A 16,818-nucleotide genomic window follows, 5' to 3' on the forward strand; every position below is an offset into this window, starting at 1 on the left:
CTCACCTGGGGTATACATCCAGGTATCTGGATGCCTGCCACTGAGTCTAGGCCTGACAATATGGGTTAGGGGGCAGAGGTACTTGGGAGAGTCTCTGCAGGTCTGGCAATGCATCAAATTTTTGTCTCTTCCCCAAGACTCCTTCAGATACTGACTTCTCAGAGTCCTCATATAACTACTGAATTTTGCCAAGTTTGTAGTTGCATTCAGTAGGAGAGACAGGGCAGATAGATGACACTTAGTCCACCTTATGAAGGAACCAGAACCATTCTAACAAGGTTATTTTCATGTCTGAATAATATATTTGTAGAAGACCACACACCAACACTCTATAAATATGACTGGTAGATTTAATTTTTCTATTACAGGGCATCTGTCCAGCTTCTATTCCTCCTCCCCCAAATTCCAGCAAACTCAGTTAGGAGAAAGAAAACCATAACTACATTTCTGAAACAATTCTTCAGTCCCAAATAGGCAGAATACTATTTGATCTTCTTGAAGCATTTGTAAAATATGTTTCTGGGTCTTAACTCTTCCTTGAAAATATTGTCTAGTTTCATGCTATCCCAGAGTATATACTTGTCTTAAATGTATTTATCCTAATAGTCAAAATATATAATTATTGATACTTAACATGAAATATACTAAGATGATTTTCCCTTCTTTGGAAAAATACTCTTTCATCTTTAGAGAAATTTTCCAGTAACATTTGTTCCAAATGGCATCATATTTCACTCCCGTTATACTTCCTAATCTCTTTACCACTCTAAGGACATACAGCCTTCTAAAATCTTATGTGATTGACAAACAGGAAAAGAAAACACAAAAAGGTTCACACAGATAACACTGATATAGTAGTAGTTTAAGAAAAATATATGACATGATCAAGAATATGTGATCAAAAATAATTCAAGACATAAGCACTCTTGAGTAATTGTCTATTTTGATAAGAACTAGAATTTCAGTATTCTAGTGCACAATATTACCTCGTAATTTTCTGCATTCATCAGGAAGGAAATTTAAAAGAATAAAATGCTTTGTCCTAGAAAACACAGAAAATAAATGCTCAATCTGTGTATCAGATCTCTATATTTTCATTTTAGTATATTGTCCCCTACCAAACTCTCCATTATGATCTACAGTAGTCTACCTGTTTCTAAGTTATAATTCACAGGATTATAATTATTTCTACTATAGGTTTAGGAAGCTAGTGAAAGCAGAACATAGTTTTGTTGTTTAATTACAACTAAGTATTTATTTATTTTTAATCTGGAAATAATTCTGTCAGACAAAAAGCAGAAAAATTAGCAATCAAGTAATCGCTATTTTAGTAACATACAAAGAGTCTAGTTAGTAATACTAAAATACTAAAAAAGATCAGGTGCTTAGATTCTTAGTGATTTTAAATTAAACATAATTGTTGTATTGCTAAACTCTTAATCCAATTGATATTAGTGCTCTAAACTATGAACTCCATATTAAAGTAAATTGGCAGCATAATGGGTTGAAGATGTAATTGAAAAATAAAGACAAATATTGTGAATGTCTATGTATACAAAATTAACTAAAATAGATCAGGCACCTATACATAAAACCTAAAAATAAAAAACTCAGAGAAAATATGGAAGAATATTTTTGTGACCTGGGTTACGCAAAGAATTTTTTGAAATGAAACCAAAACTATGATACATAAAAGAAAAATTGATAAGTTAGACTTCATCAAAATTAAAAATTTCCAACCTTCAAAAGTTATTGTTCAGAGAATGAAAAGGCAAGCCATAAACTGGATGAAAATACTTGCAAAACATATAACTGATAAAAGGTGTCAGGGCTGTATAAATAAGTCTTAAGACACAAACATAAAAAGAAAACAGAATAAAATTGTGCAAATTAAAAATGGGCAAAAGTTTTGAACAGATACTTCAAAGAACACATATGGTTGTAAAATAGGCATGTGAAAAGATGCCATCACTAATTAATGGGAATATGCAGATTAAACTACAATTTGATTTATTAAACATCTACTAGAATTGTAAAACGAAAGACTGACTATATCAAGTGCAGGCAAAAATGTGAAATGACTATAACTTCCATACACTACTGGTGGGAATGTAAAATGGAACCACTTCAGAAAAATAGTTTGATAGTGTCTTAAAAATTTAAACATAAGCTACTGTATGATTCAATTCTTCAACTCCTAGGTAATTACCCAAAAGAACTGAAAGCATATATCCATACAAACATTTATGCACAAATGTTCAAAACAGCATTATTTGTATTAATCAAAAACTGGGAACAAACCAAACATTCATTAACAGGTCAATGGATAAACAAGTTGTGGTATATCCATATATTGGAATAAAACTAAGCAATAAAAAGAATGTTTGATGAGCATGAATGTATATGGATGAATGTAAACAACATGATGAATCTCAAAATAAGTATGTTGGGTGAAAGAAGCCAGACAAAAGAGGGTATTCAGTTTATAATTCTATTAGTATAAAATTATAGAAAATGCAAAATAATGTCTTGTGACAAACACAGATCAATAGTTAGATGGAGATGAGGATGGGGTAGTGGAGAGTCTCGTGGGAGGAATTTCCAAGGGGCACGTGGAGACTTTTGAGAGTAATATACATATTTGTATTTTGATGGTCATAATGGTTTTACAAGTGTATATATGTCCAAACTTATTGTATTGTAGGACTTCAACAGGAATGACATCAGCAAGTTGATGGAAGCCCAAGACCCACCTTCCTCCATGGAGACATGAATTTAATAACAACAAACCAACAAAATACCTCTGTGAGAAGTCCAGAAACTAGTTCTTGCACTCCAGGTGAGTGCAAATTCCTGATACTCTCCACTGTCTCTCGTTCAAAGCCCCTCCCCACTGGCACAGTGCCGTGTAGTGCATTTGGGAGGAAATCTTTAACTCCTATCTTCTCCCTGGGGAGGGAAAGGAGTAAAATGTATGTCCACCTGCCTTTTAGGGGGGCTTCCCAAGCGACCAGAGTCTGTTCTGCCTTCATTCAAACATTGCAGGAGGGGTGGGGGCAGTTAGGGGATCTCCGAGAACAAAGACATCAACCACACACCAAAATCTATAGTACCTCAGACAGACAAAAGATGGAGCACCAGGACTGTGATTTACTACAGCACCACAGAAGCCACAATACTGTAGAAAGACAAGGGGAAGTCGGGCAGAGGCCTGAGTAAAAACTGACAAACCTTTTCAAACAGGAGATAAACACACAGAAACCCAGAGAGGATAAATACCCAGAAAAGCCTTGAGAGGTCTCCAGAATGTCTAGCTACTCTGTATAGAGAAAGTTCTCTCTGTATGAAACCAGACTGCAAAGTCTGAGAGAGTTGACTGATTCCTTGGATGCTTAATTCTCAACAAAAACAACAACAAAGCAAGAAATTCAAAAACAAGCAAGCAAAAACAGGCAACCATAACACATCTAAAGCAACATATAAATCTCCAGAAACTGAACGTTAAGAAACAGAGATACATGAATTAAAACAAAAAATTCAGACAAAGAATTCAAAATTGCTGTCATAAGGATGATAAAAGAGTCAATTCTCCAGGAAGATATAAAAATTATAAATATGTATGTACCTAACATTAGAGCACCTAAATAAATGGAGCAAACACTGACAGAAGTGAAGGAAGAAAGAGCAATACAACAATAGTAGGAGACATCAATATCCTTTCATTTATGGATATAAATCAAGAATATCAACAAGGAAATACAGGACTTGAACAACATTACAGACCAACTGAAAGTAACTGACACATACACCACACTCTACCCAACAGTAACAGAATACATATTCTTCTCAAGCACACATGAAATATTCCTGAACACAGACCACATTATAGGCCACAAAACATGTCTTAGCAAATTTAAGAGGCTTAAAATTGTACAAAGTGTCTTCTCTGATCACAATGGAAATAAACTGGAAATCACAAGCAAAGGAAAAACAAGCAAATCCACAAATATATGGAAATTAAACAACACACTCTTAAACAGTCACTGGATAAAAGAAAAATTACAAGGGAATTTAGAAAATACCTGAAAATGGATTAAAATTAAAACAAAACATTGGGATGCAGCAAAAACAGAGGGAAGTTTATAATGGTTAATACTTATGTTAAGGAAAGAAGAAAAATCTCAAATTAATTACCTAACATTATGCCTCAAGGAACTAGAAAAAGAACAAACAAAACCAAAGTCCACAGAAGAAAGGATATAATCAGATGAGAGAGTAATAAAAGAGAATAGAAAAATAATAGAACAAATCAATGAACACAAGATTTGATATTTTGAAAAAATCAACATTAACAAACCCTTAGCTAGACTAAGTAAGAGACAAGACTCAAAATGTCTACAATTAGAAGTAAAAGCGAAAATATTACAACTGATGACACAGAAATAAAAAAGAATTATTGGAGACTATTATGAACAATCATACACAAAAAAATATAAATACCCTAGAAGAAGTGGATAAATTCCTAGAAACATACAACCTACCAAAGCTGAATCATGAAGAAATAAAAAATCTGAACAGACCTCTAACTAACGAGGAGACTGAAGCAGTAATTAAAAACCTCCCAGCAAAAAAAATCAAGTACTAGATAGTTTCACTGAATAATTCTACCACATATTTAGAAGAATTAATGTCAATTCTTCTCAAACTTTCAAAGAATTAAAGTGGAGGGTATATTCCCTGGCTCATTCTATGAGGCCAGCATTACCCTATACCAAAATCAGAAAAAGACACAGCAAGAAAAAAAACAAAAACTGAAGACCAATATCCATGACAAATATTTGATGAATATTAACACAAAAATCCTATACAAAATTCTGCCAACCTGAGTTCAACAACAAATTAAACGAATCATACACAAATTAAAAGAATCATACATCATGACCAGATAGGATTTATAAGGAATACAAGGATGGTTCAAGATATAAAAATCAATCAATGTCATGCAACGTTAACAAAATGAAGGACTAAAACCACATGATCATCTAAATAGATGCAGAAAAAACAATTTACAAAATTCAACACCCTCTCATGATAAAAACAATAAACTAGAAATCAAAAAATAAAAATAAAAGGAAAGAAAACTACTTCAGCATAATAAAAGCCATGTATATAAAACCCACATCAAACATTATACTTAATGGGAAAAGACTGAAAGTTTTTCCTTTAAGATTAGGGACAAGGCAAGGATGCCCACTCTTGCCACTACTATTCAACATTGTACTAGAATTTCTAACCAGAGTATTCCGACAAGAAAAAGAAATTAAAGGCAAACAAGTTAGAAATGAAGAATTAAAATCATCTCTGTTCACAGACAACATGATCATATACATAGAAAACCCTAAATATTCCATAAAATCTATCTTAAAACTAATAAGTGAATTCAGCAAAGTTGCAGGATACATCATTAACACTCAGAAATCAGTTGCATTCCTATACACTGACAATATCCAATCCAAATAAGAAACTAAGAATAAAAACCTATTTACAATAGGATAAAAAAAAAGATAAAATACTTAGTAATAAACTTAACCAAGGAGGTAAAAGACTTGTACACTGAAAATTACAAAACATTGCTAAAAGAAATCAAAGAAGATACAAATAAATGGAAAGACATGCCATGCTAATATACTGGAAGACTGAATGTTGTTAAAATATTCATACTACCCAAAACAATCTACAGGTTCAGTGCAATCCCTATCAAAATTTGAAAGCCATATCATGCAGAAACAGTTCAAAATATCCTAAAATTTGTATGGAATCTCTAGGGACCTTGAATTACAATCTTGAGCAAGAAGAACAAAGTTGGAAGCCTTATACTCCCTGATTAAAAACATACTACAGAGCAATATTAATTAAAACAACCTGGCACTGGCATAAAGACAGATATGTATACCAATGGAAAAGATAGAGAGCTTAGCAATAAACCCTCCCATATATGATCAAATGATTGTTGACAATGGCAAGAAGACTACACAATGGGAAAAAAAGGCAGTATCTTCAACAAATAGTACTGGGAAAACTGGATATCCATCTGCAAAAGAATGAAGTTGGACCTTTACCTTACACCATATGCAAAAATCAAATTGGATTAAAGATTTGAATGTAAGACTGAATCTATAAAATTCCTGAATGAAACATATGGGAAAAACTTTCCGTCATTGGTCTTGGCAATAATTTCTTGAACATGACACCAAAAGCACAAGCAACAAAATCAAAAATAGACAAATGAGGCTATACTAAACTTAAAAAATTCTGCATGTCTGAAAAAACAATAAAGGGAGTGAAAAGGCAACTTATAGAATAATAGAAAATAATTGCCAATCACATATCCACTAAAGGGTTAATATCCTGAATATATAAGGAACTTCTACAACTTAACAAATAACCTAATTTCAAAAATTGGCAAAAGACTCAAATAGAGGTTTCTTGAAATAAAATATAAAAAAAGCACATGTAAGGATGTTCACCATCACTAATCATTAGGGAAATGCAAATCAAAACCTCATTGAGACATTTTCTCATACCCATCAGGATGACTACTATCAAAAGAACAGAAAATGATAAATGTGGTGAGGTTGCAAAAAATTTAGAACCCTTCTTCTCTCTTAGTGGGAATAGAAAAAGTTATAGAAATTATGGAAAATAGTGTAAAGAATCTTCAGAAAAATAAACATAGAATAGCCATACAATCCAGGTATACTTATGCAATAGAATATTATGCAGCCTTAAAAAAGAAGGAAATCATATCACAGGCTACAACATGGATGAACCAAGAAGACATTATGCTAAGCAAAAGAAGCTGGTCACAAAAGGACAAGTACTCTATGATTCCACTCATATTCTAAAACTTTTAGTATCAATTTTAGAAGATTTGCATATTTTCAGTTTCTGCTCTATCTAGTAAATTTAGATTCCTGATACCCAAATCAAAATTTTTTTATGTTAGACATGCTGGTAGTATAGTCTAAGAAAATTCATTTGGGGTATGCACTACCCTTGATTGGCTATATACAAGATAATACTTGTTTTCCTCTGTGCTTTGGTAAGAAGGAATACAATCATTTTGTCTAAAATTAGCACTTAAATGCACAGTTGTCTTTATGTTTTTACTTGAAGGTTCAAAAACTTTATACAGCTGTTCTGAAGTTTGTCCTTCTATTAAAATGCAGACTTGAATGACAGGTCAAAATGGCACTCTATTTCAGGGAGCCCATTAATTTTCTAAACCTAATATAAAATATTGAGTGAACATAATTACTCCCTTGGGGAGAGAATACATAATCTTCATTAGATTCTCAAACAGATTTGTGACATAAGGGAAAAAATCTTTACAAACCACTATAAAGTTTTTTCAAAACCAATAATTGTCCTTTGTCTAAACTATCCAACTGATAGACAGTAGTTGCAATCAAGATTGAAAGTTTACAATGATATAAATGACATAAACTGGTACTTTTGGCTGATATTATCTGTGCATCTTTAAGCCAAACTTAGATGTCCTCTGTATTGTTTCAAATTAATCCAGATATGTTACTGTGACATTCAACATCTTTATTCCATTAATTTTCATACTTTCCTTTTCTCCAATTGCAATATTTGCATAATCCTTTGTAAAAAAATATGTACAACAGAGAAATAGAGGGAATTAAGGAAGGTTACAAAGACAATTCTCAGATTGATGAAGATTATTAAAAGTCTATTTAAAGGGGAGAAAGAAAAGAGTTTAAAGAAGAATGAAAGGAGTTTCTATGTTCCCTAGGTAGAGAAGAGAGAGGAGATGGTACAAATCTGGGTTTTTCTCTTCACTGTGGCACTTGTTTTTTACCTCCTACTGTCATTTGCAGAGTATCTGTGCCTGAACTAGGAATTTCATGACAGATGATGTTGATAGCACTGAACACACAGGTACATTTTTAACCTACTGTGAGTATTCAAATAAAAAACAGATGGTAACTTCTTAGAAACTAAGTATATTCCTCTGGAGATAAAGCGGAGTGTTAAAACATTTTAATGTTGCACTGGAGCAGATAATTAGGGTAATTATGACTCTTCAAACACAAAATAAATAAGATCTCAGCCAACTTCCTTTACTTTAAATTGTAAAGATTATGAAATTCTAAGGGGAACATGGGCAAAAAGAATAATTTTGTAAAATGCAACAATATTTACAATGGTGGCATATGAGATTGAATAGGTTGTTTACTTCAACATTATGTTCAAATACCAATTATACAATTAAGGAAGTAAAATCAGGTTGCCTGTAATTTACATGAAAACTGATAAAGTTGCAAAAAGATAAAAGCTGTCAAGCTGGTTTAGAGAAACAAAGAAATAAGTGCACAAACACATACACATACACCAAATAAGCAGAAATACTAAGTGATTTAATTTGATTTGATTTTAGACTATTTCAACCATGCCAGCACATCGTGGTTTGCACAAATAGTCTCAGCAATATTATCATCTTCTGATTTTCATTTTTACTTATTTTAATTACGTTTCCAAATAAACAATTTTTGGAGTATCGTATTGTAGAACTATGATAATGACTGAAATTAAAACAATATATATAGGGGAGGGGGAAGGGTAAGCTGGGACGACGTGAGAGAGTGGCATGGACTTATATACACTACCAAATGTAAAACCAATAGCTAGTGGAAAGCAGCTGCATAGCACAGGGAGATCAGCTCGGGGCTTTGTGACCACCTAGAGGGGTGGGATAGGGAGGGTGGGAGGGAGGGAGATGCAAGAGGGAAGAGATATGGGGATATATGTATATGCATAGCTGATTCACATTGTTATAAAGCAGAAACTAACGCACTATTGTAAAGTAATTATACTCCAATAAAGATATTAAAAAAAATGGAAATGCTTATTTCACCTTGGAAAAAAATATATATATAGCCTGTATGAAACACTTTTGAAACAAAGTAGAGATACCAATATACATACACAGATAAATGCAGCATCCTGTTCTTTCTAACCTCTATATATTTTCATATTAATCCACCCTTCCTATCCATTATTACATATTACACACTTAGTTTGGGTCCTCTCTATAAGTTCCTTTGACTTTTTTAAAAGTATCAATATTGGTTCTGTGTATCCATTCTCTGTCTTTCCAGGGCCACTTCCATTGTACATCTCTAGGATCTTTCAATAGCCTTCCTGGTCACGTGCTTCCATTCTTCACCCCACCTCTACACGCATACATATTACATAATGAGAAGAATTTTGTTTTTGAACAGATAAACCCTCTTACATGACATTTCTGTTTAAATATCTTTACAGTTTTCCTTAGACTTTATCATACACTGACTAACTACACTGACCATCTAGATCTTTCTTCCCATTCTCGCCTTTTTCACTACATTCCAGCTACATTTGTGTCCTATCTAATTTTTCAGGCAGATCAAAATTATCTGGTCTTGGGCTTTCTGAATTAACTCTTATCTCCTCCTAATTAGATTTTTTGCTAGGCTAACCCTTTCAGCTTACAGTCTTCACTTAGATGTTTCTCCTCAAAGCACTCCTCCTTAATTCACTCGCTAGAGGAATGACCTGGCTATGCTTTATCCCAGAACTCTCAATTTCGCTATTTTTCTTGACTAGATTTTTCATGGTTAGTTTTTTTTGGGGGGTTAATATATTTTTGTTGTTGTTTTCTTCTTCCTCATTTCTCATGTGCACATCTGTCTTCCCACTAGGATGGAAGATACCTGAGAGCAAAAAATTTCTATGTCATATTTGTTCCATTTCCAGGGAACCTAGAATATTACCTGACATAGAAGAGATGTCTGTGGATGCTTTTGAAATAAATACATGAACAAGTAAATAACTAAACAAATATAAGGTTGCTATCCTCCATATGACTGTAAATTTTTCTACCTTAAGCTTAGATTTAATAATATCAATAACCTGCTAAAAATCTTTAACACATTTGCATTGCATGTTTTAAATCCAACTTCATTGTAATGTCATACAAGGACCTTTTGAAGCTGGTCTCAATGTGTAGTTCCATACTTTCTCCAATCACTTCTGACCATAAAGCACTCACCACGTTAACTGGAAATCCTATTAACCACATTAACACTAAAATGGGAAATACCATGGACTTTTGTGTCTCTTAAATTTTAATATAATGTGCTCTTTGCCTGTAATGACTTCTTTTGTTTAAATAATTAGAAAGTTCCTAATTATGTTCTAAAGTCCTACTGAATTATTACCCCATATCTGTAGTTTACAAATTATCCCAGAAAGAATTAGGCAGTCACCCCTCATGTTCTCAAAGTAGTAATGCATGCACACCTCTCTGTATTTCCTATCACATTTTCATGTCATTATATATTTGTGACAAATTGCTCAAAGATAGTGAGCTCCTTCAGGATAAGGACTATGTAATAATCATTCTTGTATCCTTGTGTTCTAGCAGAATGCCTAACACATGTAAAATGAATGCATATTTTTGGGAATTTATATTTTCCTGGTAACTTTTTAAACATTACAAAATTTTATGTGATCTTTGAACTCAAAATTAACATCCATTTATCTTTTTCATGTATCCTCTTATTGTTCCAGTTTTCGATCTCATGATTTGATGACTTTTAATGTTGAGTAACAACTCCATTTATCTTTTGTCTTAAAATATGTTCTAAACATATATGGCATTGATATCAGGTAAGACAATAGCCCTAGAAGCTCCTAGATCCAGGCATTGTTTATTCAACAAAGAGTTAAGTGCCTATCTTATTCTAGGTCCTATATTTGGAGCTGGAATTCTGAAATCTACAAGTTATTAGGTAGTTTGTTGGTCCTTAAATTAGAATACCCTAAGTGATTTTTGAATGCCCACTTAAACTATCAAATTCTGTTCCTATGTTAAGTATAAAAGAAACAAATGAGATAGGATTTAGTGTGCATCATAACTGAATCCAACCCATTATTACATAACAGAAGCATTTAGAAAATCAGTGGCTAGCTTTTAAGTGTAAATTGTTCCCCTTTTTATGTGAAAGTGACTGAAAAACAAAACTCTTTAGATCATTAGAAGCAGTTATTAAAGTTTGGTTTAATATCAATAGTCTTTCATTTTCCTCAGTGTTTAAATGTCATACTATGTTTTTCTGTGACTGTTAGCCTCAGAGTTTTATAGCTAAGGATTGCCACTACACTAAAGGACAGCTGCTTCAAAATTTCTTGTCAATATATCTCATTAAAATATGATCATAAGTGGAAAAATCCAAAGATACAACTAACGGGACAGTACTGACAATTCTATATAGTGGGACTGTTACTTATATACAAAGGAGAACAAATCCTAAACTTAATAACTAAAATATGTATATAAGTATATAAGAAAGCTTTAAGAACTATAATTATACATATATATGTATAAATGAGAAAGCTTTATAAACTATAAGATGGTAAAAATATATATAAGCAATTATTTTTGTTTCTATCTAATCATTTGGTTGGGAAGACAAAGTTTATCCTCATTTACTTATTTAACAAAAACATTTTGAGAAATTGCTTTGGGCCAGGCAGTATGCTAGGTACAGAAGAAGGAAACATCAATAAGAAACAACAGCAATAATCTGACCCTAACAAAATTAATTTTTAATGGAAGAGCAGACATGTCAACACAAATTTAAAATGCAATGTCACAAGTGCTCTAAGAGTAGTTTTGCATTGCATGCTCTGGAAACATAGAAAGCTTGGAGAATTATTTTTTCAGGATTCATTGGCAGAGAATATGCTTGAAGTGAATTCAAAAATATAAATGTAATAAATCTATAAAGACTACCTTTTGATTTGAGAAGGGGAAGAGGTCAGTGTGAAACTATCTTTGTGAAGCTGAACTTTATCAGCAATGCCACAATCCCTGTTAACTCCTGACATACTCTCCTTGTTGTCATATCAATTACTGTATTAGTTTCTAATCGCTGCTGTAACAAATTACCAAAAAATTAGTGGCTTAAACAACACAAATTTATTGTCTTACAGTTCCGCAGATCAAAAGCCCAACATGGCTCTCACCAGGCTAAAATTAAGGTGTTGGCAGGGCAGAATTTCTATCTGGAGTCTTTAAGGGAGGATCGGTGTCCTTGCTAACTCAGGTTGTGACAAAATTCAGTTATTTCCAGTTGTAAGAATGAAACAAAGGAAACCATAAACATAACGAAAAGACAACCCACAGAACAGGGAAAATATTTGCAAATGAAGAAACTGACAAGGAATTAATCTCCAAAATATACAAACAGCTCATGCAGCTCAATATTGAAAAAACAAACAACCCAACCAAAAAATGGGCAGAAGATCTAAACAGACATTTCTCCAGAGAAGATATACAGATGTCCAGAAGCACATGAAAAGATGCTCAATATCACTAATTATTAGAGAAATGCAAATCAAAACGACAATGAGATATCACCTCACACTGATCAAAATGGCCATCACCAAAAAATCTACAAACAATAAATGCTGGAGAGGGTGTGGAGAAAAAGAAAACCTCCTACACTGTTGGTAAGAATGTAAATTGTTACAGCCACCATGAAGAACAGTATGGAGGTTCCTTAAAAAACTAAAAGTAGAGCTACCATATGATCCAACAATCCCACTCTTGGGCATATACCCGGAGAAAACCATACTTCAAAAAGATATACATGCACCCCAATGTTCATCGCAGCACTATTTACAATAGCCAGGCCATGAAAGCAACCTAAATACCCATTAACAGAGGAATGTATTATACAATGGAATATTACTCAGCCATAAAAACGAATGAAATAATGCCATTTGCTGTGACATGGATGGACCTAGAGATTGTCATACTGAGTGAAGTAAGTCAGACAGAGAAAGACAAATATCATATGATATCACTTATATGAGGAATCTAAAGAAAGGGTACAAATGAACTTATTTACAAAACAGAAATAGAGTCACAGATGTAGAAAACAAACTTATGGTTACTGGGGGGAAAATGTGGGGGGGAGGGATAAATTGGAAACTGGATTGACATATACACGTTACTGTATATAAAATAGATAACTAATAAGAACCTACTGTATAGCACAGGGAACTCTACTCAATACTCTGTAATGACCTATATGGGAAAAGAATCTAAAAAAGAGTGGATATATGTATATGTATAACTGATTCACTTTGTTGTACAGCAGAAACTAATACAACGTTGTAAATCAAACATACTCCAATAAAAATTAATTTAAAAAAATTGAATGAAGTCTCTGTTTTCTTGCCAGCTGTCTTCTGAGGGCCTTTTCCATTTTGTAGAGGTGACCCTTGTTCCTTTCTCCATCCTCAAAGCCAACAAGGGTGGGTCAAGTCCCTTGCACACCTCATATATTTCTTCTGTATTATTTTTCAGATTCATTGTTTTGCCTTCCTTGCCCAATTTTTAGTATCCCCATGATTAGGTTGGGCTCATTGTGATTATCCAGGATAATCACCCCATCTCCATGTCTTTAATCTTAATCAATTCTACAAAATTCCTTTTGCCATGAAATGTAACATGTTTACAGGCTACAAGGATTAAGCTGTGGGATCTTTGGGGGGCCATTATTTTATCTGTCACAACTATCTTCTATTGATATCAAACCTTTGACAGGTAAACTCCACAGATAACAACAGTAATTTAAAAATAGCCTGTAATGCCTGTTATGTTTTATGAATTTTGACAGACAGTGTTATAAGGCATCCTCTTTGGAGGTGGTAGTGTTGACGCAGAATTTTAAAAATCAAGTGTCACTGCACATAGTTACTTTTATATGAACAGTTTTAATTATCATATACTGTATTTTTGTCACTTCTTAGCAAAATCTCCATAAAAATATCTAATGGAATAGTTACTTTTTATAATTTTCTTGCAATATAAAATAACCTCAAAATATTTTCTTATCTGAGCCTCACCGTAACCAGTAGTATGTCTACCATAGATAGTATTCCTTTGACTGTATAGATTAAATAGTAGGTACAGAGAAAGTGCTGGTTTGCTCAAAGTTGGTGGGACAGCAAAAGTAAAAATCTATTAGCACTGTATTCTTTCCATACAAATGTGTGGAAATAAATACTATTTTATGTTTCTATAGTTTACAGATAAACTCTACTTTTTGTTGTTGTGGTGGTTTGGGGGAAGGAGAAGGTGACAGTAGTTGGGGATGGAGTCATTTTTTACATATTACATGGACAAAATAATAGCATTTAACTATTTAATAATAAATTAACCTAATGAGAACCTAATACCTAAATATATAGTAATGTGTAAAATAAATAATATTACTATATTACTATTGTATTTGAGAGAAATGCCCATGATGAAAATGAAATGTTTTATACATAATGTTTAAGTTCAGAGCTAGTGAGTTAAAAATAAAAATTCAATAAAGCCTTGAATTGTTTTCCTTCATTATCAAATTGATACATAGTGCATGAAGTAGTGAAGCAAAGAACATCTATTTGATGGATAGACAAAAAAAATTAATTAAGGAAGCATGAAGCATGATAACAGGGAGAAATTTAGATTAAGAATTATAACAAGACTAAAAATAGGGGTTATTTTAAATAATGCTGGAAGCTTGATTAATGTTAAAATATATCAAAAAGCCTATATCATAATAAACAGAACTTGGCTGTGTCTCTTATCCCCTCTGATAACTAGAAAATTATACATGTTATGTATAATTGCTTTGTTGTTTGCAGCTGCTGTTGAGAACACACTTGACTTTTTCCTTTTCACAAATTTATTTTATAAATAATTTAAATGTGATGATTTTTTAAAAGCTTGGAGTGAAGCTGTCACCATTTTTCTATCTTCATCAAAAGAAATCAGAATTTCTAAGGAGTCACAGACCTTTCTTTAAGGGTCGTCACCACAGGGAGCCACTGGTACAGGTGAAAGAAGAGCATACTCTTTCAAGTAGTGGAGTGGGAAAATAATTTTACAAGTATTATCTCAAATTGACATATATCTTTCCTCATTATTCAAAGATTCCATATTTGCTAATTTGCCTATCCACTAAAATTAAAATGTATTTTTAACCACCAAATCAACACTTGCAATGCTTTTGCAGTCATCCTGGACATGCAGGAGTGGCAAAGAATTTGAGTTGCCAGTTGTGCATGTTCCCATCTGAGGTCTAACAAGAGGAAGCTCTGCTTGCTTGTTTCAATTCCCATAAAAGATGACCAGCAGATGGAGTTGTAGGGACAGTGCAGTGAATTTGAAGAAGTTCTGGCTCTGGGCCAGTTGGATGGGGTTTGAATCTCAACAGTAGGTTATTTTATTCATCATAATGCTATAACAAGTAATTCTTGACATTGTCTTTTTTCACTACTTAACTTGTTCTAGAGTGTGTGTGTACGTGTGTGTATGTGTGTGTGTGTGTTTATCCTCTTGGTTGGAAATAAAAACAATAGAAATTAATTCAGAGAGCAAGAAATTTACTTTTTGGTATTAACGTGTAAACTATTACTTAAATATGCTAGAGAACCTAAAAAAACATTTATGTCTGGTATTTTAGGGGATTGAATTTATTTTTTCCATTTATTCAAACTAATCTATTTTCATTAATAATATCAAAAGCAATGGACGTTCAGCAAAAACCTCTAGGTCTTTCTTATTTCATATGAGCCGTATAATGATAGGTCGTTCTTATATATTTTTCTTCTTATAGAGAACTGTTCAGAAAACTCCATCATATATAAACTACAATTTAAATTTTATCAATAAGTACAAAGCACTCGTAGCTTAGCCCACTGAGGGCTACTTTCCTGTGATACCAACATAGGAGTCATCACTGATGAAATCAAGTGGATATTTGGAAAATTTTCCATGACATGCTGATGTTTTTTCTTTGCTGTTGTAATAATTTGGTCTGAGTTGAAAATGTTTTTAAATAGATGACTAATGCAAATTGTGAAATCATAAAGAAGAAAACTAATAATGTTAAAACTGTAAGCTCCACATTTATACTCACTGTGTTCAAACTGTGGCACCAGAACTTATTGTGTGCATTTGGACAAAATATTTCACTTTTTTTTCCTCACTTGCCGTTTCTGTAATATTAGGATAATTAGACTCCCTCCCTTTCAGAAGTGTGATAATTAAATGTGTTAATACATGTAAAGTGCTTAGACAGGGTTGCTATGCAATCAAAGACAATTCACTAACTCATTCAAATTCCAAAATGTGGGAAGAAAAGTTGTACATATAACTTGCTCCTATTCCATTGGCCACCTATGATTAGCTGTAAGGGAGGAAAACCTGTAGCATTTTTTTCCTGCAAGTTATAACCCTAGACAAGATTTACCATTTACCACTTTTAGTACTACAGAGGGAATGAAGAATTGGGGACAATGAGAAGTTTCTAGAACCTTACATTTTCAATACATATTAGCTAATGTATGTAATAGACTAAGATCGCATTACCACCTTATTCTCCTGGTATTAATGTCCTTCTTGAATATGAGCAGAACCTGTGACTTGCTTTGGACTAATAGAATACAGCACAGATGGAATGCCACTTCCATAATTATATAATATTGTAACTTCTGTCTTTTCTAGCAGACTCTCCTCTTGGCTGGCTTTGATGAAGCAAGTTGCTATGTTGTGACCTAGCCCTGTGAAGGCCCATATGGTGAGGAACTAAGATTAGCCTCTGGACAAAAGCCCAGAGGGAGCCGAGGCTCTTGGTCCAGCAGAAGAAGAATCCTTTTAATAACCATATGAGTGAACTTGGAATC

The sequence above is a fragment of the Pseudorca crassidens genome, chromosome 17 (assembly GCF_039906515.1).
Source record: "Pseudorca crassidens isolate mPseCra1 chromosome 17, mPseCra1.hap1, whole genome shotgun sequence".
Taxonomy (NCBI): Eukaryota; Metazoa; Chordata; class Mammalia; order Artiodactyla; family Delphinidae; genus Pseudorca; species Pseudorca crassidens.